This window comes from Perca flavescens, chromosome 8 (genome assembly GCF_004354835.1).
Source record: "Perca flavescens isolate YP-PL-M2 chromosome 8, PFLA_1.0, whole genome shotgun sequence".
NCBI classification, from domain to species: Eukaryota; Metazoa; Chordata; class Actinopteri; order Perciformes; family Percidae; genus Perca; species Perca flavescens.
This window is the reverse complement of record NC_041338.1, coordinates 30,308,360-30,335,203: the sequence shown is the minus strand read 5'-3', so window position 1 is coordinate 30,335,203 and position 26,844 is coordinate 30,308,360. Positions and strand designations below refer to the sequence as shown.

Sequence of the window (26,844 nt, the reverse complement as noted above, 5' to 3'; positions counted from 1 at the left end):
ATATGACGATATAGGTTGTGTATTTCTACCCTCTAAAAGACTCATAATTAGCGCCCCTAGCGGTGGCAGCAAATTCGACCCACAGGAGTGTTTTCTGTCCTCGTTAGGTTTAGGTACAAAAACTACTTAGATTTATAAAAAGATCGTGGTTTGGGTTAAAATCATGGACATTTGTTATATTACTTGACTTCCGGTTCCGCACGTGACGCAGAACGTGACGTAGTTCCGTTTGTTCCGTAAAGTAAAAAAAAATAAAAGTGTGTTTACTTTTATTTTCAACAGGACTTGAACCCCGATCTGAAAGACCTGTTGTTGAATAATCCACCACCCCAACATGCCTCCTTATGTGGAATTTGGTGCTCCTATACTTTCACTACTGATCCATCTTTGCGACATGACTGAAGCATGGTGTCGCGACGTAATACATCCATGTTGGACGAACGCGTCACGTGGGTCTGGCTGCTCGAGAATTTCAACTGACTATCATGGTGGCTCTGACAGAATACCATCTCATATTTTACGAAAATAGTTCACCGCAACGTGTTTCTGAAAACATTTTAAGCGAGAAACAGGCCATACAGTTGGTGAATCTGTCTTCATTTCAGATCGACAAAGGTTAGTGTGAAAGATTTTCGTCTACTTCTACTGGATAGTCGCGTTTCGTTCCAACGGATTCATTTGTATAAAGATGGGCATCGGCCAGCTTCTTGACGCGCAGCATTTTTTCAGATGCAGCGCTGCCTTCCCGGGATGCTTTGCGGGCGCGTTAAAAAAGTTGCTTGACGTCACCCATGGGAATAAAGAAGAGGAGCTGCAGCTCAACACTTAATGGTTTGCTGCATGGATGTCATTCAAAAGACATACAGAACATAAATCAAAGAAACAGCAGAAATGTGTCTTAGAAAACAAGGTTTAAACTAACACATGAACATGTGAAAAATCCCGCAATATTCACAGAAGTGATTTGCCAACTGTACAGGGACTATACAGGTTGTATTCATTCTAGTTTCTGCTGTGCTTTGGAGGAGTTTGGCCTTTTCTCCTACTGCTGGCTGTCAACATTCTCAACTACTGCGGGCTAAGCATTCGATTGTTAGGTACCAAGAAAAAAAACGAACATCCGGAGCATAATGCCAAGAATTTATAGTTTTCATAAACCCTGACGAATCACCTACGGTGACCCACAGGGGACTGTACTCACATTTACACATGAATGTCAGACAGCTGGCCATAAAAAATCTCTAGAGTGAAATGCAAAAGTGGAAGTTTAGGAGCAATGGAGGACCTTTGGTCCCAATAAACATGCGTCATGCTGCCAGAGTGTGTGTTAGAGGAGAAAAACACCCAGTGCTCTAGATAGTAGCATCCCTCAGGGGGATGCGCTCACTGTTAAGACATAACAAATAGCCCTGAAGTCGAGTCGGAGGCACTCTAAGATTTAATAATTGTCTGAATAGGATGGAATTATAATCAATCACTTGTAGCATGATAAGAAAAAAACTGATTGTCCTGACAGGCCTCTGAGCCATGAGTTATGACTGAGAAACTCTCCTTGCGACAAATTCCACAGCCGATGCTCAACGGCTCAGCGCTCTGTTACTGATAAACAGCTGTCGATGAAGGTGATATTATGTATATGTGGCATTATGGTTACAGAGCTGAGAAAGTGCTTACAACCTGTTAAAGGTAAACCACTGAAGCAAAAACATAAGAGTTCATACTGGAACCCTTTTGTTTTCTTTCTTAAGAAAGGGCAGATTTTTGGTGACATCAAAATCATTTAAAATAATAAGAAAACTGAAAAATTCACACAATGGTCTATGGTGATACATTTTTAAAAGGGTATGAATATGTACGGAAGAGGTCTTTTTTGGTAGATTGTGCAAATGGCTAATAGAATTGGCAGGAAAATGTTACATAAGTGCATTAGTAGGAAATGATGCTAACAGGATTAATACATCATTATTAGATTAATGGTTTAATATGTTAATGTGAATCCATTCCACTATAAACAGTGTTATTCTGCGAGGCACTTCTTTTGCACTGCTCCGGAGGACAACAATAATCTACAACTTCCAAGTGTGAATGTGTGATGCAAAGCAAGCTCAAACACTTTTGTATGAACAAATATTAAACAAAATGTGATCAAAATCAAAACACATGATAAACATGTTAAGAAATAATGTTTATTATGCCATGATGACAGCCGTAAGACATTCTCTCTCATTCACACAAATGTGTAAGAACTAATAGATGCATGCAGTACTCATAGAGAGCTTATGAAATTGAATGCAATATGTTAAACCTATAAACTGATTACCTTGCCAGACTGTTAAATGGTAAAGAGCTATTTATGACCGCTGAGGACACCTCAAAACCTGCCAGTGAGCCTTGCAGTAAATTTGGATATTGAAAGCGCGAAATCACACAAAGGCTTGTTTATTCCTCAGCTGATACGTGAGGCACTTCTCCTGGCTAACTGATAAATCCATGTCTGATTGCTCACAGACCATGATTGGGAACAGCGTGTCAGTGTCCTGAGAGATTGTTTATCAGCGGCTGTGATTTCCTTCTGCAACGAGGTTCAAAATAGTGCGAGATATAATAGACGTGATGGTGTCATTTCAGTCGAGCTGAGGCAACGATGACCTGAGCTGTAAAGGGAATGCTGAAGGTAGCGCTAAAAGCTTTATAAAGCACCCTTTTAACAATGCCCTTCAATGTACCCTGCATCTCTGAGTCCATTGTCTATTTTTCGTAGCTATTTTCCCCCAGTGAGACTAGTGCTGTTTCAGTAGTGTAAGTAAGTAAGTAAGTAAGTGGTGGGTGACATAAAAGTATCAGTGTCTAAAACATAAATATCACTTTGTTTGTGTCAGTTGCTCAGATTCAAAGAGCAGAGGGTTCCTACCTGGAGTGACCTATTTGGTTTGTTTAACAGTCACACACAGAACAGCCACAGCAGAGGGCTGATTTTGGCGGAACAAGCTCTGAAAAACCCTTTTGTGGTTGTCACGCAGTAACTATATCAATTTTACAAGGCCGCAATATGTCAAATGTGATTTCAGCTAGCTTTAGATTCTGCTTCCAAGAGGCCCAAAAAAATTAATGCAGCTACAACACCTGATCCTTATTACATTAAAAAAAACATGGAATAAAGTGATGTAATGGATAAAAATATATTACCCAGCTCTTACCATGGTCACTTATCAACAAGCTGCCACATGCCATCCAAATAAAAATGTTAAGCTAATACATTTTTTTGTCTCCATTTTAAATATGATGAAATATACATCTGGTGCAGGAGAATTCTTGCTGCTTGCGTTACTACAGTAGGCTACACACCAAACAGCTGATGCAGTTGTAGGAAGGGTTATGTTTCACAAGGGGGGTGGGGGAGGGCTAATCCTGACCAATTATGAAATCAGGTTTCATTAAACACATAAAAGACAAATGTCCCTGATTATCTGCTAACATATTGATTGATTTTCCTTTTATAATAATAATAATAATAATAATAATAATAATAATAATAATAATAATAATAATACATTTTATTTAAAGCGCCTTTCATGACACCCAAGGTCACAAACAACAAAATTCGTTCAAATTAAAACCATCTCATGAAAATAAAAATACAAATAAAAGTCGGTCAGTCAGTCAGTCCATAAGCCATCTTGAAGAGATATGTTTTAAGTCTGTTTTTTAGTTAATTGAGTCATGGTGTCTGATGTAGTCTGGAAGTGGATTCCACAGCTTGTGTATATAATTGCTATATACGTATATATAATTGCTAATTATATATACACATTGCTAATTGCAATTAATGTGCGTAATATATAATTGCTGACTCATATAAAATTTCCAGAAAACAGAAAGAAATTTTGTTTGGTTTTATGCCAAAAACTTCTGTAGTAGCATGTTTAATTTGACATGTCCTCTTATGTTTTATCTGGTTTTGTGGGTCGGAGTGCCTCGAGTGCTAATATGCTACATTATCTCATTTCACACGGCGAGCGCTGTGATGCAAGGGTACAGATGAAGTTTGTATGAACTCATTGTAGGCAAACAAAAACTTTTAAAAGGTATTCAAAATGTGGCCCATATGGGTCAGCTGAGTGCTTGAAGGCTTTGAATTCAAAGCTTCTGCTCAGCCTTTCAGAGTGCTCATCGTGTATTACATCTCAAATGAGTTTGCTGTAGCTTAGTGTGGCTACCGTGAGCGATAAGTGCACCTGCAACACAGCAGCGGCTAAAACCATACAGCGCAGCTGTAAAAATGTGTTTGATTAAGTTATTATCCTTATGATTGTTTTAAATATCAAACCTTGCTTTTGATACTGTTTATTAGGGATACACCCATTATCGGCCCTGGCCGTTTACCGGGCCATTTTTTGGCAGCTGGCAGATTATCTGAATCGGCATTTTATTTGCTTGAAAACCGATAAAGTTAATTGATTAATTACCTTTGGCTCCGCTACAGCTCTGTGTCTGTCCGTCTGCTTTGCTTTCACTCACCACTGAGTCTGACTTAATGTCCCGCCCACAACACCATCTGACTATCTCTTACTGTGTATTCTGTTGAAAGTTTCTAATCTATTAAATAATTGCTTAAAGCCTTTAAACTAAGTTTTGCGTTGGAGTTTGTAACATTAAAAAATCTTCAGTTTGACTTAAAGATTTTCATTTTTACTGTCAATGCATATTGGTTCCAAATATCGGTTATCGGTTTCATCAACTACTAATAATTGGTATCGGCCTTAGAAAAAAACAGTATCGGGGCGGCCTCTAGCTCACCCAGGAAGAGTGTGCACAACAGTCTTTGCAGCGGCGCGGGTTCGAATCCGACCTCCGGCCCTTTGCTGCGTGTCATTCCCCATCTCTCTCCCCCTTTCCTGTCTATCCACTGTCACTATCTAAAAAAAAAAAAAAAGCCCCAAAAATTAATCTAAATAAAAAAAAAAAAAAGAAAAACCGGTATTGGTCGATCCCTATTTTTAACCAAACACAGAAACCCAAACAAGCTGTTCAGACAAAATGGTTCATTCCTTTGTTATCTGAGGAAAAACATTCAAAGACCACTCTGCCTTTCAAGCCAGTTTAGTCATTTTTTTTTAATTTTGTTATCCTCTTGATTGATCTCCATTTATCAGACCAGCTCCCCTGCAGCTGAAGCAGACTTTGTTTCCTATTCAAAGGCAGGCATGACATTAGGGGAATTGAACTGAATTTTCCTCCTACAAGACCATCTTGACCACTGACCTGCTGTCAGCGGGTAAGCTCTGTGCCTCTGCGTTTGACTTTGCTGCCCCGGTCGATATCCACATGACATTTATGAAGGACGGGTGGTAAACCTCCGGGGTTACGTAAACACGCCGCTGTCCATGACAGCAGCACATAGCACCTCTCATGCAAACACACATAATCACACATGATCTCTCTCTCTCTCTCTCTCTCTCTCTCTCTCTCTCTCTCTCTCTCTCTCTCTCTCTCTCTGGCGTACAGCGCACACACTGCACCTGCTTTGTTATATGACTTGGGTGTCACTGTGTCTCTCAAGGAACTCTAGTTGCTTTACTCCTGTTTGTCCTCGTAGCCAAGTTACAGAAAAACCACGTAGTGCTGCTGAAATGATTAATCGACTGACTGAAATTTAATCACCATCAAATTTCATTACCCTATTTTCTGACATTTTATAGACTACAAAAGGTTGTCAACTAATCGGAAAAATTATTTGATTTATTTTGATTAATCAAAAACAAAAATAAATCATGAATCGCAGCTCTGAAACCAATTTAAAGTCTAAACGTCTTTCTTACTTTTTGTCCTCGTGCCAAAGAAAAACATGGCCATATCTTTGATAATCAACGCCCCTTTATTATAGTATACATTAAACAAAGTGGGGGATTATTTTACTTTGTTACCGCACTCATGATTGCGTTGACACACGATTGGCGTTGATCTTTCTAATTGCCTATTGATAACCTGATAACCTAAATGAGCAATATAATTGATTTTTGGAGTAGGAAAGAACAATTGGACTTGATTTCAAATGATGTTTAGTCCACTTTTGTGATGTAGTTCAAACTTTTTTCTTTTTTTTTGGCTTTAAAAAGGTGCTCCATAGTGAATTCAATTTGGATTTATAATTGCCATAATTTAAATTCAAATTCATTTAAATGTTTGGAAAATTAATACACAAATGTACAGTAAGCACAAATATGATTGCAGTCTGTAACTCACACTCAAGGTACATTCATAGGCGTAGATTTTGGTGGGGACGGTGGGTACGCGTCCCCACCACATTTCGTCATGAGTCATTTTGTACCCACCACTTTTTTTTAAAACCTCAAGCTCAATTTAGTTAAAAAAATAAAGTTCATAACACATAGGCCTATAATTCGTGAATGACAGATGCCAACAAATCCACAAAAAGCTCTATCCCCCCCACAGGACAGGCACAGACACAGCCGCTCTGCTGCGGACCTTATAGGACATATGAGAACCGTGGGGAGTCAACTCACAGCCGCTCCCCTGCCCTGCTGAAAATGTGAAGCAGAAACGCTTAATGTCAGATAACGTCCATAATAACTGGACTTTTTGACAGTTTTCAGTGGTTATGATGAGCAATATGAGAGAGAAATGTGGTGATCATTGATTGCTGTTTAGGTAGTCCTGCTACATTCAACCACGTTAAGCTTTTTCCTTATAGGCTCTAATGAAGCAGAGACGCTTATCAGATAACGTCCATAATAATAGGACTTTTCCAATTTAACGGGAGAGAGAGGAACAAGAGTGATTAGGAGCATCTTCAGCCAGAGGACATTATTTCTTCAGCTTCTTCTTGCGTTGTCACCCCGATGGGAGGTGTGCTAATAACATTGCAGCAGGTGAATTGGTCGTGCTATTAACGTCATCGCTACACTATGTCTTAGTAAAACCGAAATTAATTAAACTGCCTTGTTTTCTTTTTACCATGGCTATATGACGCTTACTGCGGAATGGATTTCAAGGACTTTGCCTCCAATGTTTATATTTTTTCTGCGAATCTTTAAATTAACATGTCCTAAACATGAGTTGAATTTGCACCACAGCGCCGCCACGCCTTGATGCTTGCGTAGTTCGCACCCTGCATTTAAACCACGTTAAGCGTTTTAGAATGCCTGTCTAATGGTTTTTGAAAACTTAAGGCTTCTTCATAAAACGTGTCGGACATCACCACATTTTTGAATACATTTTTATTAATTTACAATAGTAATCTACAGGACAGCGTCTTTCAAAACATGACCTACGCAAAAGAGAAAAAAAAAATGAATATCATTGTACCCAGCACTAAACTGACGCCCATGGGTACATTACCTTTGGTCGAGCTCTTCTTTATGGCATCTCATCTTTTTCTGATTTGTATTCACTATCTATCTGTAGTTTAAACAAAAAAGTCACTGTTTTATAATTATTTCTAGCTGAAACCTCAAAAGACACCACTGTCTTCAAAATGTATTGTTGTGTAAGCTTACTGCATAGCTACGCACTTACACCCATAGTGAGGGCAGTAGAGCTTTGTTCCTTGGTTGTTTAAGTGTACACTTCCAACACAGAAATTAATACAAAATGTACACCGTCATATAACAAACATTACATTACGTGTCCTTCAGCGGACGCTTTAATCCAAAGCGACTTACAATTGGTACATATGTCAGAGGTAACAGCCCTCTGGAGCAACTAGGGGTTAAGTGTCTTGCTCAGGGACACACTGGTTGATGTATCGCAGTGGGAACTGAACCCAGATCACACACCAAAGACAGGTGTCATATCCACTGCGCCATCACCACCCAACAACAAATGTACTGTATACACAGACTGACGAGGAGCAGAAGAGACTTAATCTCATATTACCTGCCACTTTCTCGAAATACTTTCAGCAAGCTTTTGCTACAAACTATTTGCACTCAACAACAACAACAACAACAACACACTTTAACAAATTCAATAATGCATTTCAGGTTCAAAGGTGTCCCAAAAATCAGTCGCAGCTGCATTAAGGAAACAATGTTGCTTTTTGATACAATCACGATGTTGTTATTAGCAAATATGTACTGGAGTTATTTATGTATGTTGAAGAGCATGCAAGATGAGAGCCAGGGGAAGCTCTTAATAACAAGAGCAAGGTAGACCAATTCAATTTCCAAAAGAAGTCAATAGCATGTGTTTGGCCATAAAGCAACCCAGCTGACTACATTAGATCAGACACAGTATACTGTACAGGAGGCTGACTGAGGCCGCCAGGCTTCTCATCTGTGCTCCTGTTTTGTGTTCAGTTAATAACGTTAATGTGGTAATGATTTACTGCAGTTAAAATGCTACACATGGCACTCTGACATGTCTTTTAATCGATGCTGGACTGATCAATGTGTCATCGTCACCGATAAGCCACACTTCCGTCTGACTGTGACTGATGTTTCTGTTGGTTTTGCCCGCAACTCTTATTTCCGATAAATAATAGGAATTTGTCTTTGTATCGTTTGCCACCAAACACCCTGCCTGTGTTTTAACAGATGTGTAGCAGACAGAGTGTTTCTAAATGATTTGGCGAGTGAGTGTTCTCTCAGTCAAAGGTCACGTCTATTTAAAGGGTTTTTCCAGATGAAATGTGTTTGAAGTGCAGCGAGGGAGGGCTAGAGGAGGAGTGCTGCCGGTGCAGTATGGGGAAACACAGCAAGGTCATTGCCATTCAGAGCACACTGTACTGTATGGTGGGTGTGTGTGTGTGTGTGTGTGTGTGTGTGTGTGTGTGTGTCAGACACAGAGAGAGAGAGAGAGAGAGAGAGAGCGCAATGATGCTTGCATGTGTGGGTGAGGATGTGCGTGTTTCATAAAAAGGTAGGTCACTGTGTATGAATGTTTGTGTGTGTATCTTAGTCAAATACAAGTTGAGTATAATACTATATTAAAATGTTACTGCACTGTACAGTAGGTGAGCAAATATCACCAGTATTAAAAATTCTTTAAGATATTTTGAACACTACACTATGTTACCTTTTCAAGTCAAAAAGCAGAAGACCGAGTACCAAATTACTCTTCTCTTCTTGGCAAAATGACCCAACACTGCAGAAAATCTCTACATTTGTCCAGTTTAACACGGGCTGGACTCTAAATCGATTCAAATGGGGAGGCCACAAAATGTGCTCTTTGTAAAGAAAGTAATTTAAAATCTATTGGAGGGAGCACAGACCAGCACCAGTCATTTCCTGTCACTAATTTGATAATAGACTCACACACACACACACACACACACACACCTCTGCCAAGAACTAAATGACAAATTGGTGCATGGCCTAATGTTTAAATAAAAATTGAGTTGCACAATGCCACAGCTGCAAAAGGGGTCTGATTTGGCCACAGGACAAAAGTAGGTTAAAACATTATCACGGTTGATTTTTGGCAGCCTGCAGAGTGGGCCGCTGGCACCGCTGCTCTGATTATTTAACAGCCACTGAAAGTCAGAAGAGCTCCCTGATGATGCGTTCAGCCTCCAGCTCTCACCAACAGCATGAAATATTTTTTGTTAAGATTCTCAAATCACTGTCTTAATGCTAGCCGATAATTGATTAGTTATTCAGTCCCTCCAGAAAAAACGCAATTATGCGATCGCATAATTCAATGCATAATCAGCCAAAGTCCGCATATTTATGCAGGAGCCACATTTTTTCAAATACGCCGCAATTTTGCCGCATAACTTGCAGATTTCCACGCAAAATAGTCCGCGGGACTTGCATGATTTCATAGTACCCGCATTTTCGTTGCAAAAAAGTCACATATATCTTAGGAGAAAGTTGAAAAATGTTGTGTTTACTTCACACAAGAGCAGCCATTTCCCCGTTGCCATGGGAACGTTATGAAGTGACGTAATTACACGACGTGAACAACATCAAAAAGCAGGGTGTTGGGGGAATCACTTTTTTTTCTCTTTTTCATCAAACCGCAGTGTTTGCAAGTTCCTGCAATTTTTGCAAGTTCCCACAATTTCATCACATAAAATTGCATAAGTATCCCGCATATTCCATCGCATTTTTTAAGAAAACGTGTTTTTGCCTGCAACAATCACAATAAACTCTGCATTTTTCTGGAAGGACTGGTTATTTAACGCAAAGTAAATGAAAGCAAAAAACATTTGCTGGTCACAGCGATACAGATTGTAACTAATTGCTTGCTATTCTCACATTGTTGTAAATTGAATACATAGCTGCATTTTGTGCGTATTGTTTCAGGACATAAACTGAGCTCTGGTAACTTGTGATGTGAATCATTCATTATTTTGAATGAAATAGTAGTTTGTATACTGATGATACTACAATAATGTTTACTATAAACAGTAATGAATGTATTGTCTAATTATTATAGAGATTTACATGACATAAACAAACTTTCAGCAGTATAAATGTCTGCCTATAAACTGATATGGCACACCAGAATAGAGCACTATATTTAATTATTAGTCATCAGTCCATGCAAACTGATAATCATAACTCTTTTTTTATACAAAAAGGGTTATGATAGATTAAATCAAAGATGATTTTTTTTTTTGCATTTTAGGCCTTTATTGGATAGGACAGCTTAGACATGAAAGGGGGAGAGAGAGGGGGAATAGCATGCAACAAAGGGCTGCAGGTCGGAACCTGTGGCCACTGCGTTGAGGACTGAGCCTCTGTACATGGGTACATGCTCTACCAGGTGAGCTACCCAGGCGCCCGGATTTGAACATTTGAATTCAATAATGTCATTCAATAATTTCACAATGTTTAGACATACTGACCAAAATGTGTAAAAAGAAATTTAAATAAAATTATATGACCAATGTGATTTAGTCATTTTAGACAGCCACTGTTGGCTCAGAGGAGGAAAGCATGCAATACCAAAACTAATGCTTTGCCAAAAGAAACATCTGCGCCTAAATAACAGAAAGAAATGTGATTTAGTGAGAAGCTCATCATTTAGTTGCTGCACTCCCGACCCCATCTTCAGTTTTGATTTTTCCTTACATTTGCTCTATTTAGAATGTATTACTGTATTGTATATATTACTTATCTTTATTTATCTTACTTGTACATATTACTTATCTTTCTTTATCTTATTTGTATATTTCTTATCTTTTAGATTATACTTGTTTTACGTGTCCTTTATGTATCATGGATCGGAGAGAAACGTATTTTCAATTGCTGTGTGTGTCTGGCACATATTGCAGAATTGACAATAAAGTTGACTTGACTCTACACAGAGTATTTAACTAATCAACAAATATATATATAATACTTTACAGGTTATTTAGCAAAAACAGAAACTTATCATCCCACTCTGACCAGTCTGAAATATTACTATAAAGAAGTGGATGGTCTCTGGCTTCCTTTAGTCTTTGGCTCTGGAGGACCACAGTGCTACAGCAAACTGAAGAGCTCACTATCCTGACCAAGACAAAGCTGGGCTGCAGCCATACAGAGAGATACAATACAATATAGACTTAAAAGTTGCAGAGCTTTCAAGCATGCTATCAGTCCAAGAAACACCTGCGAGACACTTTGTGTTGCTCTGTTGGTGGCTAGCAGTAGGGACAGAGCAGCCCTGCCAGCAGCTCAGTGCTGCTGCTGTCACATTAAAGCCCACTTCCACCTTGTTCTGCCACTGCATAAATAAAACTAGGACAACAAATGCAGGAAGTTTCCTTAGCATAAGCAGAAAGAAAAGCAGAAAACCCCAGACTGTTTTCTCTATTAGTTTTTGTTTACCTGTGTCCACAAGGTCACTGCTGCAGCTTCATTAATTTTGCTCCCCTCCGAGCATGAGAATGTGGGCGAACGCTGCGTGAACCGCACGCTCTTCCTGTCTTCCTGAAGGAGGAGGGAGCACCAGCATACTAGCTTAGTCCTAGAACTGGCCAGGGGGTTAAGAGATGGAATACAATCTGACCACTACAAACACACAAACTCAAACACGCACACAGGCACACACACACACACACACACACACACACACACACACACACACACACTCAGTCGGCCTGCTGAATTCCGAGCAGGCCGCCGCTGCCAGCAAATTCCTTCCTTGGCCCAGTGAACATGAGGCGGTGACACATTTGGTTCAGCTCCATGCTGCTGCCACCGTGTCTTGTTCAGGTTTCACAGCCATACACTACCACCTACCCACCCACCTACACATCCAGCAAACATCACAAACACAAACAGACTCTTTTATTTGATTTTCTCACAGTCCATCTCTCTCACACTCTCTCCATCACTCCGTTCCTCACTCCCACTCAGGCTAGAAAGCAATCAGAATTGTCCCCTTGTTTGATTAAATGAGGGTGTATAAAAGCCCACAGAGGTTTTCTCAGGTTAAGGAGTAAAAAACAGAAATGTATCTGCCACTGTGGCAGAGTGTGAGCTGAATGCTACCAGGGTGCCCACTGGCACCAAAATCATTGTAATGTGGGTTATTACGAAACCCTTGTGTCACACTTCAGACTATCAGGACGATAGGCACAACCCATAATGCTAGTCTTTGGTGCCACATTTCCTTTTTAATGGTGACGGCTGAGCTTTCAAGGTGCTTCATCACAAATTGTGCAAGGCTTTTAGAGTAAGGCTGGAGGGTTGTGCCAATGTAGTTACCAGAAAAAGATGCATCAAATATGATTTTTCTATATACAACAGGATCCAGTATTTCGACACAAGGAGGACTACTTAGAGTGCTTACAGCTTGCTTTTTAGCTCATCCCTGCCTCATCTCCCACTCACCTGGCTCCCTTTGTCACACCCTTTGTTTATTGTTCAGACAGGAATTACAGGTGAAGTGGCCCTGCTACAACCCGGTGTAATGACCTCAACGTCTTAAGAGCTGATGCACGAAGCATCATTTTGCTCATTACATCACGGCGCTTTTATGTTGCCAGGCAGCTCCCCCTTCGTCTCTGGTTTCAGTGTGACCCAGTAAAAATAAAGAGCATCTCCAGCAGCACAGAGGGGATGAGGTGGGACAGACAGGGCCGAGGCAGTCGCTCAGCACTGCTGGCAGACTGGGAACAGCACGGTGCCAGTAATAACTGAGGTGGACACCAGAATCACTGACATCACTGGCATGGAGAGACCCTGCTGCCACGGCCCAGACACACATAAGCGCCACATGCCCACCAGGGCCATCTACAAAACCGCAATTTTCTATTGGATAACAAAGTATTTAAAAGGGATATATAGCCATATTTCTGTAAGTTAATTAACCCAAATATTGCCAGTTCCATTGCTGCTAATTACTCGCCACACGTTTAAAGCACTGAAAAGACAAAATACTGACAACTGATATACTGACAAAAGCCTATTGATGCATGTATAGCAATGTGTATATGAATGGGAATGTATTTTGTTTTGTTTATTGTGTTTTGTTTCATATCTTCTGCACGTAATATGTGTGTTAATATGCAATATGTATATAATATAAAAACATGAATAACAATACATTTAATAAGATTGATTATATTCTGAGGGACCTAAGAACAAAATATAAATAAAATAGAATATAAAAAAGGGTAGGTGTAACAAGCAAATGCTTCAACCTACACCTTGATTAGAAACGAGTTAACATGACAGCGTATGAATTAAGGTGAGACTTTTTTCTTTTTTTGACCATTTATGTTATGTATGTGATGTGTATCTATGTTATCAAAATAAACTAACTAACTAACTAACTAACCAACCAACTATTGGTTCTCTGAAGCAATTGTTATGAAAAAATGAAAAAATACAAGGTGCAAAGTCTAGAGGTCTCAAGATAGAGCTGAAAGGCAGAACGATCTGTGTTATCTCAACATATTAGGGAAATTAATCTTAAAAATGAGTTGCATTTTCAGGGGGGTCATTCAATATTTGGCAATATTTCAAATGCTACTACATAAAAATTTTATGTGATTCCTCTTACAGTAGAAATAATAGATTAGATCAATAAAAAACTATCAAGCAAACCAATTTTACATCCTGTTTTTATTTGGAATTAACTTGCAATTAGATTGCCCGTAAACATTTATTAGATGACACAACTTCAGTGTTTTTTGAGTTTATGACTTCTTCATGAGTGACCATAAAAGTGAGCAAGAGTGCACTACATTGCTAATAAAATGTTTATTGAAGTTTAATCATGAAACACTTCAGCATTTGGCATATTCAATCATATTACGGCCAGCAGTTTCATTAAATGTATTATCTTGTGTGTGTATTGTAAACACACTTACAAGATATTATTTAAAATAGGTTCTGGAATACAAAGAAAAAGAAGCGGGCGTTAAATTAAAATCACAACCACAGGCAGGATGGAAACTCATTTGTTCCATAAAACGTAAGAATAATCCCTATTACTCCACGATAATAAAGTTAAACTAGTGTGCATACCTTTTAATACTGATAGTGATGATAGTCAGGGAACATGGTCCCTCCCCTCAATCTCTAAACTTGTTAACAGCCAAAGTCAAAGCGGTAGAAAAACACTCAGCCTCCACTGAACAGCTCTCACCCGTGTTGTCGTTGTAGCACTTGCCTCACAACATAAACACTTCACCAATACATCGCCCACAAAAGGGAAAGACTTCACGGTGATGCAGCAAAGAGAAGCACAGCAGGCCCATCAGCAACACCACAAATGCAACTCCAACGCAGCATACGGTGACAAAAACGAGCCCTGGCGCTATATGACATTTTTATAGTGCTGTTATGCTAATATTAGTTATGGGCTGGTCATTTGTTTGATTGATTTACTGCACACTAAACAGTAGAGTAGTTAAAAAGAAACAGAATTGGAAATAATATTCATTGACAGTTTGAATGTTTGGATAAATCTGTGAAAAAGAAAATCTTTCCGTTTGCTCTCCAGCATCGCCCAAAATGGATTTGTAAGATTATCAGTATTCATTTTTAAAAATCTCTCAACCTGCAACGGGTGAACAGGCTTGGAGCGACCAGCGGCCATTACTTTCAATGAAAACTGTTAACAAGCCAGTTTAAAGCTCTAGTGCGTAGTATCTGTCGCTCCCATGAGGAATTCTAAGTATTGACAACAAAACTGTCACCACCCCCAGCCCTCCTCCACGCAGTTGCTAGTAGCCAAGGAGGACACGGTGGATTTAAAAAAACATGGACTCTTCAGAAGATCGAATCTTCTTCACTCAAGTTTCTGCGAGCGAAAGTCGCCGGACGCCACAATCTTCTGAACATAGCCATACTGAGAGAGCCAGAGAGAGTTTTGTGGAGCTGATAGTCTTAATTAGCTTTGTAAGCAACTCATTTGGCAATGGCTTGAATGTAACGGACGTTCATTAATATCAAAAAGTTACGCAAAAGCTTTAATTTTAACCTCATGGTTGCAGAAAAATATCTCTTAAACTCAAAATATCAATGCATCAAGGCTGCGGTCGTCGCAGCTCTCAGCTGTACAGTGTTACTGTCTCTCAGGTGTTTTGTTAAAGCTGCAAACTTAAATTTATGTTCACATACTGAATCTGCAAGACATCGGTGTATGTCTCGGTCAAATTCAGAATCTCATTTTGCAAACTCTGATTATAATCATCTGTTTTCAAGGTGAACAGATGTGGTTCCTATTGTCTTCCGCACTGAATGCGAGCGCTATTTTTCAATAAAGATGGCTGCAGCGTACAACCAACCTTGTTGCCCTACTGGTGCTATGGCTGAAGACTGTTGGATAGATTGCCATGAAATGTGGTGCAGGAATTCTTCCCCTTCAGGATGAATTGTAATAACATGTATTCACCCGCTGTCTGAAACGCTCTGTTTTAGCGCCCGTCTCTTTAAGACCTCCTACTGAAAAAAAACAGTCTGCTTTGATTGGTCAGATGGTCAGATGACTGGCTCTTTGCGTCTCTGCGCTATCATTGCAGTCGGGGAATGACTGTAACGACACTGTAGCGGCACTATATACCTATATAGAGTATAGTTGTGATCTCACAACTACACAGAAGTCCTGACGGCGCATTTAAAAGGCACAGTTTCTGAATACGGACTGTGTGCATTTCTGTGGATTGAACGTTGTGATACTTTCACAGTATTTATGTAGCACCTTGACCTGCTTTATAATATAAATAAGTATATAAAAGAAATTAAATCTCACTTTTTCAAATATGGGACCTTTAAAACACACTAATTTAACATTTAAAAATGTGGCTGCAATACTAAAGCTGTGTAAATGCCAGTAAGGTGACATCTACATTCACTAGAGAATTATGCATTTATGTTACTACGTAGTCAGTAACCTTACATCACAGTCCCGAGGGCTCATTCTTCAACATTCATTGTACTTTGAGAATAAGCCCATTGTAATTATCCAGACCTCATGCAGGAGCATTTCCTGATAGCTCTACGGGAATCAGATCACTGCTTGTTCGACACTTGTCCATATTCAAATCAGCTGTGATGCTTTGGCCCCCTGCCTCAGCGCCTGACTGACTCTAATTATAGGCACTCTTCACTGGGCTGAGGAGCAGCGAGCCTGTTAAATGTCTTATTGCAGAGATAATGAAAATATTTTGCATTAGCATAAACAGGAATGGCAGTGGAATGGAGCCCTGATTCAGAAGAGCATGTAGAGGAGTGAATAATGCTTAGGCTCATTACGGAAGTGCCTGCACTGACTAAAAATTTGCCTTCACACTGCAGTTTGTGCCTTCGCAGCAAATAAGATTCATTGTGAACAGATTGAGAAGCTGCTTGAGAGAGGGAGGATTTGGGGAGGCTATTTAGGGGGCACAGAATGTGTTGCAAAAGAAGCTATTTCTATGCATTTTATAATTGCAAACTTTTTCAGAGTTTTGTAGACAAGGCCATCAGTTGCTGGGCGAGAATGAGTATTGTAGAGTAATAGAGGACAAGAATGTAGGAAGTAAGTGCAAAGTTAACATGATCGGCATATTAACATGCATCCCATCTAGTGGCTGCTCTTCAGGGGCGGTAGGGCTACTGTACGTGGGTTTGGGTCAACATCATCGAAGTAAAGTGAGGAAAAATGTGTCACTGGTGTAACTTAAGCAGCTGTTTGCAAGCTTTATAGCTACAGCATTTCTGCCTACGATGAGCAGGGTTAATAATATAACGTGATACTTTATTGACCCCTGTTGGGAAACTCTCTGGGACACCAGTACAGAGGAGCTCTGCTGCAGCGGGCTGGGACTTGAAGGGCACTTGGAGGGGGTAATGCTTGCACTAAAGTTAAATTAAACTAAAACTTGAGAATCCATCCTGAAGACAAACAAGTCCAACTCTTGTTTCCTACCTCACTACAAAAAGATAACCATGTGTCCTTCCTATGAAACAATAATAAGGCTGCATCTCATGGCCCTTATTTGATAGCTCCTTGACTCCTCGGTCCTCGGCTGAACCGGAAGATGTTCTGCCCCTACTCGGTGAAGGTCCGTCACAAAGCTCCTTATTTCCACCCCGAGGATCGAGCATCGAGTAGGGATCATTGAGGAGCTATAGGCGAGGATACACGAGAGCAGCCTTGCCGGAAGCCATGCAGCGGAAGGAGTTGCTAACGCCGCCCAAACAGCTGACAAATTCATGTGACACTTTAGAGGAAAGGATGTGGAGGCTTAGTGAATTTGAGTCACGGCTCCGCACCATGGAATCAGAATCGTATGCTTCCGTAGCTAGCCAGCACCATGTAGTTAATGCGGACCACCATACTGTAGCTTCTGTAGCTTCTTTAACTTCTGCTAGCTGTCCCCCGTTAGACCCCGAGCAGCCGGGCGAGTGGGTGACTGTCCGAGGGAAGCGTAGCGTTAGAGGGAAGCGTAGTGTTAGATCTAGACCAGGGAGTGCACATGATGACGGTCGCTCTAAACCGGAGCGTCTTCGCCTCTCTAACAGTTTCTCCCTACTCAGTGATACACCCGCTGAGAAGCCAATTCTGGTTATTGGGAGCTCTATACTGCGATATGTGAAGCCGGCGGCCCCAGCGGCTACAGTACCTACGGTCATATGTGTCCCCGGGGCTAGAGCGGGCGATACAGAAACCCATCTAGAGCTGCTGGCTAAAAAGAACCGTAAATACAGTAAGATCATACTTCACGTAGGGGGTAATGGTCGTAAATCAGAGATCACTAAATTGAATGTTGAGTCACTTTGTGCATACGCAAAGACAATGTCGGACTCAGTAGTTTTCTCTGGACCCCTGCCAAACCTGACCAATGATGAAATGTACAGCCGTACGTCATCCTTCCACCGCTGGTTGTCGGGGAGGTGTCCAGCTAACAATGTGGGCTATGTGAATAACTGGGGGGGGCGTTCTGGGGAAAGTCTGGTCTGATGGAGAGAGATGGCATTCATCCCACCTGGGACGGAGCCACTCTCATATCAAAAAATCTGACCGAGTTTATCAGACATAAACCATGACAACCCAAGTTTGATATTAGTAATCAGGGGTGCAGTACTACGCGCCCCTCTGTGCTTTCGTTGGAGCAGTCACCCACTCATAGTCTAATAAGCACGGTGTCTGTTCCCCGACTCAGATCGGTTAAATCAAAGGTAAACAAAAGATGCGCTATACTTAACAACCTAATTGGAATTAAAACGACTGCAACGATAGAACAAAATAGGAAAATTAGATGTGGACTATTAAATCTTAGATCTCTGTCTTCTAAAGCATTATTGGTAAACGAGTTGATATCAGATAATAACACTGATTTATTTTGTCTTACTGAAACCTGGCCGGGCCATGAAGACTATGTTAGTCTAAATGAAGCCACTCCTCCCAGTCATATTAATACTCAAATTCCTAGAGGCTCAGGCCAAGGAGGGGGAGTTGCAGCCATCTTTGATGCAAGCCTGTTAATTACTCCTAAACCTAAATTAAATGATAACTCCTTTCAAAGTCTTGTTCTTAATCTTCAACATCCAAAATGGAAAACATTACATCCAATTATATTCGTTGTTATTTACAGGGCTCCAGGTCCGTATTCTGAATTTTTATCTGAATTCTCAGAGTTTTTATCATGTTTAGTCCTTAAGTCAGACCAAATAGTTATTGTAGGTGATTTTAATATCCATGTGGACGTTGACAATGATAGCCTTACTACTGCTTTCAACTCATTACTGGATTCAATCGGTTTTAGTCAGAGTGTGCACAAGGCGACGCACTGTTTTAACCACACCCTCGACCTTGTGCTGGTATATGGTATTGAAATTGAGGATTTAATAATATTTCCGCAGAATTCGGCAGATCATTCTTTAATCACTTTCGAATTCTTACTACCTGACTATATTAAATTAGATAAAAGCTTCTACACCAGATGCCTATCTGACAGTGCTATAGCTAAATTTTAAGAAGATATTCCAACAGCATTCAACTCTATGCCATGCCTTAACATAACAGAGGACCTCTAGGTTAACCTCAGTCCCTCTCAAATTGATACATTTGTAGACGGTGCTACGACTTGCCTACGGACGACCTTAGACTCCGTTGCTCCCCTGAAAAAGAAGATGATGAAGCAAAGGAAATTAGCACCTTGGTATAACTCCCAAACTCGCAAATTAAAACAAATCTCGCATGTAAGTGGCGTTCCACAAAAGTGGAAGAATCCCGTTTGGATTGGCAAGAAAGTCTCAAAACCTATAGGAAGGCCCTAAGAAAGGCCAGATCAGACTATTACTCATCACTAATAGAAGAAAACAAGAACAACCCAAGGTTTCTTTTCAGCACTGTAGCCAGGCTGACAGATAGCCACAGCTCTACTGAGCTGAGTAGTGATGACTTCATGAGCTTCTTTAATGATAAAATTATAACAATTAGAGATAAAATTCAACTTCTAACAGTTCACCTTTAAACGCAGAGTCGCTAGACATAACAACTAGTCTCGACATATACTTAGACTGCTTTTATCCTATAGACCTTCAACAATTAATGTTAAAGATATCCTCAGCTAAGCCATCTACCTGTCTCTTAGACCCCATCCCATCAAAGAAGTGTTACCCGTGGTAAACACTTCATTACTAGATATGATCAATATGTCCATTAACAGGTTATGTACCGCAGTCATTTAAAGTAACTGATAAAACCTCTTCTGAAAAAACCCACCCTCAATCCTGAGGTCTTAGCAAACTATAGACTATATCTAACCTTCCCTTTCTATCCAAGATCCTTGAGAAGGTGGTTGCTAATCAGTTATGTGATTTTCTCCATAGCAACAGTTTATTTGATGACTTTCAATCAGGATTTAGAAAGAATTATAGCACAGAGACGGCACTGGTGAAAATTACTAACGACCTTTTAACTGCTGCAGACAAAGGACTTGTCTCCGTTCTTGTTTTACTAGATCTTAGTGCTGCATTTGACACTATTGACCATTCAATCCTGTTACAGAGATTGGAACACTTGGTTGGCATTATAGGAATTGCTCTAAGCTGGTTTAAGTCCTATTTCTCTGATCGATCTCAATTTGTTAATGTTAATGATAAATCCTCCAAGTACGCTAAAGCTAGCCATGGGGTTCCTCAAGGCTCAGTGCTTGGACCAATTCTATTCTCCTTATATATGCTTCCTCTAGGCAATATTATTAGGAAACACTCAATTAACTTTCACTGTTATGCAGGTGAAACCCAATTATACTTGTCAATCAAACCAGACGAAACCAGTCAGCTAGCTAAATTTCAAGCGTGCATTAAAGATCTAAAATCCTGGATGACCTATAATTTTCTGATGTTAAACCCTAAACACCTAAACACCTCAGAACCTCATTATCTAAAGACATAGCTACTCTGGATGGTATTGCCCTGGCATCCAGCACTACTGTCAGAAATTTAGGAGTTATTTTTGATCAGGATATATCCTTTAATGCCAATCTAAAACAAACCTCAAGAACAGCCTTTTTTCATCTTCGTAACATTGCCAAAATTAGGAATATCCTGTCTCAAAACGACGCTGAAAAACTAGTCCATGCATTTGTTACGTCCAGGCTGGACTATTGTAATTCCCTACTGTCAGGTTGCTCAAATAAGTCCCTTAAGACTCTCCAGCTGATCCAGAATGCTGCAGTGCGTGTTCTTACAAGAACTAAGAAAAGAGACCATATTTCTCCTGTATTAGCTTCTCTGCACTGGCTTCCTGTTGAATCCAGGATTGAGTTTAAAATCCTTCTCTTGACCTACAAAGCCCTAAATGGTCAAGCACCATCCTATCTAGAACAGTTCTTATTACCTTATTGTCCCACTAGAGCACTGTGCTCCCAGAATGCAGAGTTACTGGTGGTAACTAGAGTCTCTAAAAGTAGAATGGGAGCAAGAGCCTTCAGTTATCAGGCTCCTCTCCTATGGAACCAGCTCCCAATCTGGGTTCGGGGGGCAGAAACTGTAATCGCTTTCAAGAATGAACTTAAAACTCTCCTATTTGATAAAGCTTATAGTTAGGGATTGAGGAGGTGCAGTGTTCACCTAACTGGCCCACCTGCTTCTCTTCATAATTGTTAGATTAATAATACATAACAAAGTAGAGGGAGGCAGGCCAGCCAAGCCCGATCCGGCAGGGGGAGAGTTCTAATTCCGAAAAAGCTACCTCTCCTTATGACCTGTCTCTCTTAGTTACGCTGTTATAGTTACGCTGTTATAGTTACGCTGTTATAGTTCTAGACTGCCGGGGGACTTCCTTCCTTCCTTTGACACACTGAGCTGCTCTCTCCTCTCCCTTTCTATTACTATTACTATTACTATTTGTGTGTATCCCGTTCCAGAAATGCTTGTTACTAATCCTAGCTTCTGGGGAGTTTACTCCCCGGAGTCCTTATGTTTTTTCCCCCAGCGTATTTCCTTGGAGAACGTTGGCACCAAGATCCTGGTTCCAGCTGTCGCCGTGGTCCTGCTGCACTCCCTGCTGAGCTCAGCGGTGCCCTGCAATGTCATGCTGCTTCTTGCTAAACCCTGCAGCTTCCCAGCTACATCCAGTCACTGTTCCATTATTAATGTGACTACTATTGCCACTGTTCATCACACCCCCAACCGGCCCGTCAGACACCGTCTACCAAGAGCCTGGGTCTGTCCGAGGTTTCTTCCCAAGAGGGAGTTTTTCCTCGCCACTGTCGCACTGCTTGCTCTTGAGGGAATTACTGGAATTGTTGGAATTGTTGGGGCTTTGTAAATTGTAGAGTGTGGTCTAGACCTACTCTATCTGTAAAGTGTCTCGAGATAACCTATGTTATGATTTGATACTATAAATAAAATTGAATTGAATTGAATTGAATTGATGTCTCACCCCTCCAAAAACACATTTGCTCGTTGACTGATAGGTTGGATATTTCAGCATACATGTTTCAAATGTATTTCATATCTTGTATGTAAGGTACTACACAAGAAGGTTAGTCTGGGGACAACCTTCACCCACAGGAATAGACAGGAATGTGAGACTCTATTAGGAGCATCTGCCATAAAAGGTTCAGTTTAAGAGTAAACTTGTGCGCTGACAGAGATATCTTAGGCTGTGGGAGCACAAAAAGAGTTTAAAAGGGATCCATTTTGATGTGCGGGTTGGTCATCCTTGGGCAGACACGTCTGTATGCTCACGGTTGTCTCATTGTCATGAGAGTTTGTTCACTGTTTGAATAAAGCTGCATTTGATATGAATTCATCGGATTGGTCGTCATCTTTGAAGTCTCCCAACATCATTTCTGAGTCATCACCCGATTACAGTTGACTCTCTCCTCCCATGATATCCTCGCGTCTCTCCCGTGCCTCCTCGGTGATAGGAACTAGGACGCGAGGAAGGAAGGCAAGTGGAGTACTCAAGGAGGCAATTTAAGGGCTATGAGATGAAACATAAGAGTATATGTATATATCAATGCTAGCAGCTCTGTGTGGCTGCATTAAAGCACAATGGTGCTTTGAGCTAAATGCTAATGTCAGCATGCTAATATGCTCACAATGACCACACTAACAGGCTGTGGTTTAGTTGGTATAATGGTTTTAATTTGTCTAAATTTTACCATGATTACCATCCAACATTTTCTTATTAGCACCAAACACAAAGTACAGATAAGGCTGATGAGAATGTCATTAGGTTTGCAGGTATTTGGTCATATTTAAAGTTTGACCTGATGACGTATGAGTCAGGGCAACAACAAAGTTATTACAATTCATCCTGAGGGGAACATGAATGTCTAAACCAACAAGTTTCATGACAATCTATCCAATACTTGTCGAGACATTTAACCCCAAACCACAAATGTCAATCTCGTGGTGGGGCTAGAGGAAAAATCTGATCACCAAAGACATTAGGATACATTGTCTGGGAACCATGAATGCTTTAGTGCTAATTAATCAAGTTAATATTGATATTGATTTATCACAGGATAAATAAAAACTTTGACCTGCTGGTGGCGCTAAACTAAAAGTCAGAGGCTCACCAAAGTCATCAGGATCCATCTTCTTTGAATCATGAAAGACTGCACAAAATTTCATGGCAATCCATCCATTGAGCCATAGCTAAAAACTATATATATATATATACAGTATATATTAAATAAAAAAAATCTGTTGTCACAAAATAGGTATTCTGTAATATTCTGCAGCCAATGTTCAGTAAAAATATTATATAAATGGTAGCAGAACATCTCAAGCTAATGCGGTTTATTAGCTATTTAAAACATCACCATCATTAAACTGAAGAGCCGTTTCATTTACTTTGATCACTCTGGAGTGCTGATCTGCAACTAACGGCTTGTTAAGGACACAATCTGAGCCTTCAATCCCCCTGACAGAGCGACAGGTAGCAGTTGCTCTGCTGTACAATATCTACGTCCACCATCTCTCATCCTGTCTGTCCTGACAGCGGTGTGGACATGCAACAATTCCTCTGTTCATACAAACAGAGGGCTCAGAGTAAACAGAGCAGGACCGCTGGAGCTGAACGCAAATATGCCGTCGACAAAAAAAAAAAATGGAACGTTAGATAACATAACTGAAGCGGGAGAGGAGATGGCATATGACTGACAAATGGATTGCATCCCACAAATGATCATCCCAGTGAGATGTGTACGTTTTACGAGTCAGTGCCCTTAACTTTGACAAAGGAAGGTTAAATAGTAAATTAATTCAAGTCAATATGGAGATTAAAATATGTATTATAGGATAAAGAAAGAGAAAGGAAATAGAGATATAAAAGTAAACATTTAGTTTTTAGGTTTTTACTGTGCACGTTTTTTTTTATATAGTTCAACAGATGAAATGTGTTAGGAATAGTTTTCACTTATGAGTAACAGATATGGAAACTGGAAAAACTGGAGCTGTTTTGACTTCTACCGGTGAATAGGAAGATGGGTCATTCTTGATCTTGGAAACTAAACCAATAAAGTGCAAGCTCAACTTCTAAATCAACATGGATTATAGGTCCTAGAGCTGTTTGAACATCTATTTCCATGGCAAATGCACAAACGTAATCTGTGGGTGAAAACTACAGAATCGAGTGGAAAGCTCTGAACAAATTAAGACCTTGAGTTAAGATTGCTCGTTTAATAGACATGTATTGCTTTACTACTACTAGCTGAAAACATTACACGGTGATCAGCCCGACACAACCAATCACTGACCAGATATAATGTACGTAATCTAGCTGACAAACTGACAACTTGACATTGTCTTATTACAATACTGATGAAAAGCACAATTTGATATCCATATACACATATCCAAATTTTTTTTTATTCACTTTTGTCGAGAATAAAGTTACATTGTACATGTATGTTTCGGGGTAGGTCCAGATGTATACCATGTATATGCGACGGTTTGATTTCAGCTGGAGGGCATTTATTGCATGCCATCTCCCCAACTTTCATGTTTTCATATCCCTCTCCCCACTGCCTTCTATAAAATAAAATGCAAAACGCTCCATGAAAAATCACAATTAATATAAAAGTTTTGCCAAAGCTCTGTGATGCTCAGTTTAAAATAGCAAATTGCGTTCACTCTTAAACCACATCAATTAAATCTCTTGTGCCACATGAGTCACTGTCGCCCTTCTCTCTGAGGAGATCATATTTTCATTGATTCCAGGAACGTCAACCTTTGTGCCGCTCAAAAGTACATGTATAGGACTATTTATAGAGCTTCCAGCCCGATTTGGCTCAGCTTCACACAACCTCACAGCCATGAGTCCAGCTCATGACCTTTCTTGTCCTATCATACCTCCTCTCTCCTCTCTATCAGAAACTGTTACCACTTACGCTCTTATGCTTTGTGTGTTTCCTCTCTATTTCATCCCACTCTCTGATTTAAAGTCTGTTTTTTCTCTTTCTCATTGCCTTGGTCTGAGCACTCATCATTTTTTTCCTGGAACATCCTGCTTTTACAAAGCATTGTTTGTCAGAATTTAAGATTGCATTCTGGGCAAAGCGCTGCCCTTTATTTCATCTTCATCATTCACTACGTTTACATGCACACCAATGTTCCACTATTATTAAGAATATGACAATATTCCAAATTTGATACAGGTCATGTAAAAAGCATATTCTGGTTGGATATTCCGAATAAGAGCTTTTTCCGACTATAGCATTTTCCGATTAAGACGTGGGATATTCCGGTATTATTTGGGTTTTAGAGGCATTGTTTGAACATGTATAGAGCGCATTCGGAATGAGTCTTTTTTTTTTTTTTTTTTTAGATTATTTTTGGGGGCTTTTCCCTTTTTATTATGGAGTGACAGTGAATAGACAGGAAAGGGGGAGAGAGATGGGGGATGAAACGCAGCAAAGGGCAGCGGGCCGGAGTTGAACCCGCGCCGCTGCAAATGACTCAGCCAACATGGGGCGACCTAGAGGCCACCCCGGAATATGAGTCTTAATTGGGGTTTTCACCGCAGGCTTATGGTCAGCTCTGGGCGTTGCTATGGTTTCTGTACACAAACCAACCAGCCAACAGTTTGCAAGGCTGGAGATCCGATAAGAAGGAGAAACACAGCTACTTTTAAACATTACCAAAGACTTGGATATCAACAGGTTTAGGGATATGCGCACACATTGCTACGACGACCTTTTGAAGAAAGCTGGTTGAAGGAATGAAAGAGGGACGCTGTGTTCGCACGGTCCAGCTAGTCCGCCGCCGCTGGTGAACTTTGAAAAAATCCTGTTTTGCACGGCTACATGTAAATGGGAATATTGGTGGAATACTTACTTTCATTAGCCATGTAAACAGCTTAGTCGGAATATCGTCTTTTTTGGAATTAGGGCAAAAAACTGAATATAATGTGCAAGTAAACGTACTCATTGTCACGTCTTCTAAATGTTGTGACGCTGTCCCAGCTCCTGTCCCCTCACAGCAGCTGCTGCCTCATCCCTCCCCGCCTCCCACCACGACGCTCCCAAGACAGACACACGGGTTATAAAGCAGCCCTGACAGTTAATTGCAGCTCCATCAAGTAGCAGGATTGGGATTCTTCAGCCCTGATGAGCAATTCTGTCTTGATTGAGGCTGTATTTTGGGAGGTTGGTAGAGGGATGATGGTGTAATAGAGATGTCCATCACAACCAATCAGAGACAGCAGACTGAATGGCGTCCACCTCTGTTGCTACTGGTAATGCCACAAGGCAGAGACAAACTCCCACCCCCACTCCCCAGCATTCAAGAGACTGCTTTGGGACATTTTGTTGCTATGGCAACGTCGCGATGAGGCCATCTTTGGCTTTAAATAAGCCCCCACTCTTGTCCACTGCAATAAATATTGCCAAATAGCGGTGGGATTTTATGGTAGGCAAGCAACACATCTTCTGAGAGAGAGAGAAAGAGAGAGAGAGAGAGAGAGAGAGAGAGAGAGAGAGAGAGAGAG

General features: G+C 40.5%; 1 protein-coding gene across 4 annotated transcripts in view; it reads right to left on the bottom strand.

Annotated features, from left to right (window-relative positions):
- The window catches only part of LOC114559918 (pleckstrin homology domain-containing family A member 7), a 156,044-nt gene that overhangs the window by 71,031 nt on the left and 58,169 nt on the right, over positions 1–26,844 (bottom strand). The window contains exon 1 of one of the 4 annotated variants that reach the window (XM_028584952.1): positions 11,781–11,842. The exons of the other annotated variants lie outside the window; for them this stretch is intronic. The gene's annotated coding sequence lies outside the window, so the exon portion shown is untranslated. Of the gene's footprint in view, positions 1–11,780; positions 11,843–26,844 lie in introns of those variants that run through there. 4 annotated transcript variants of the gene reach the window in all.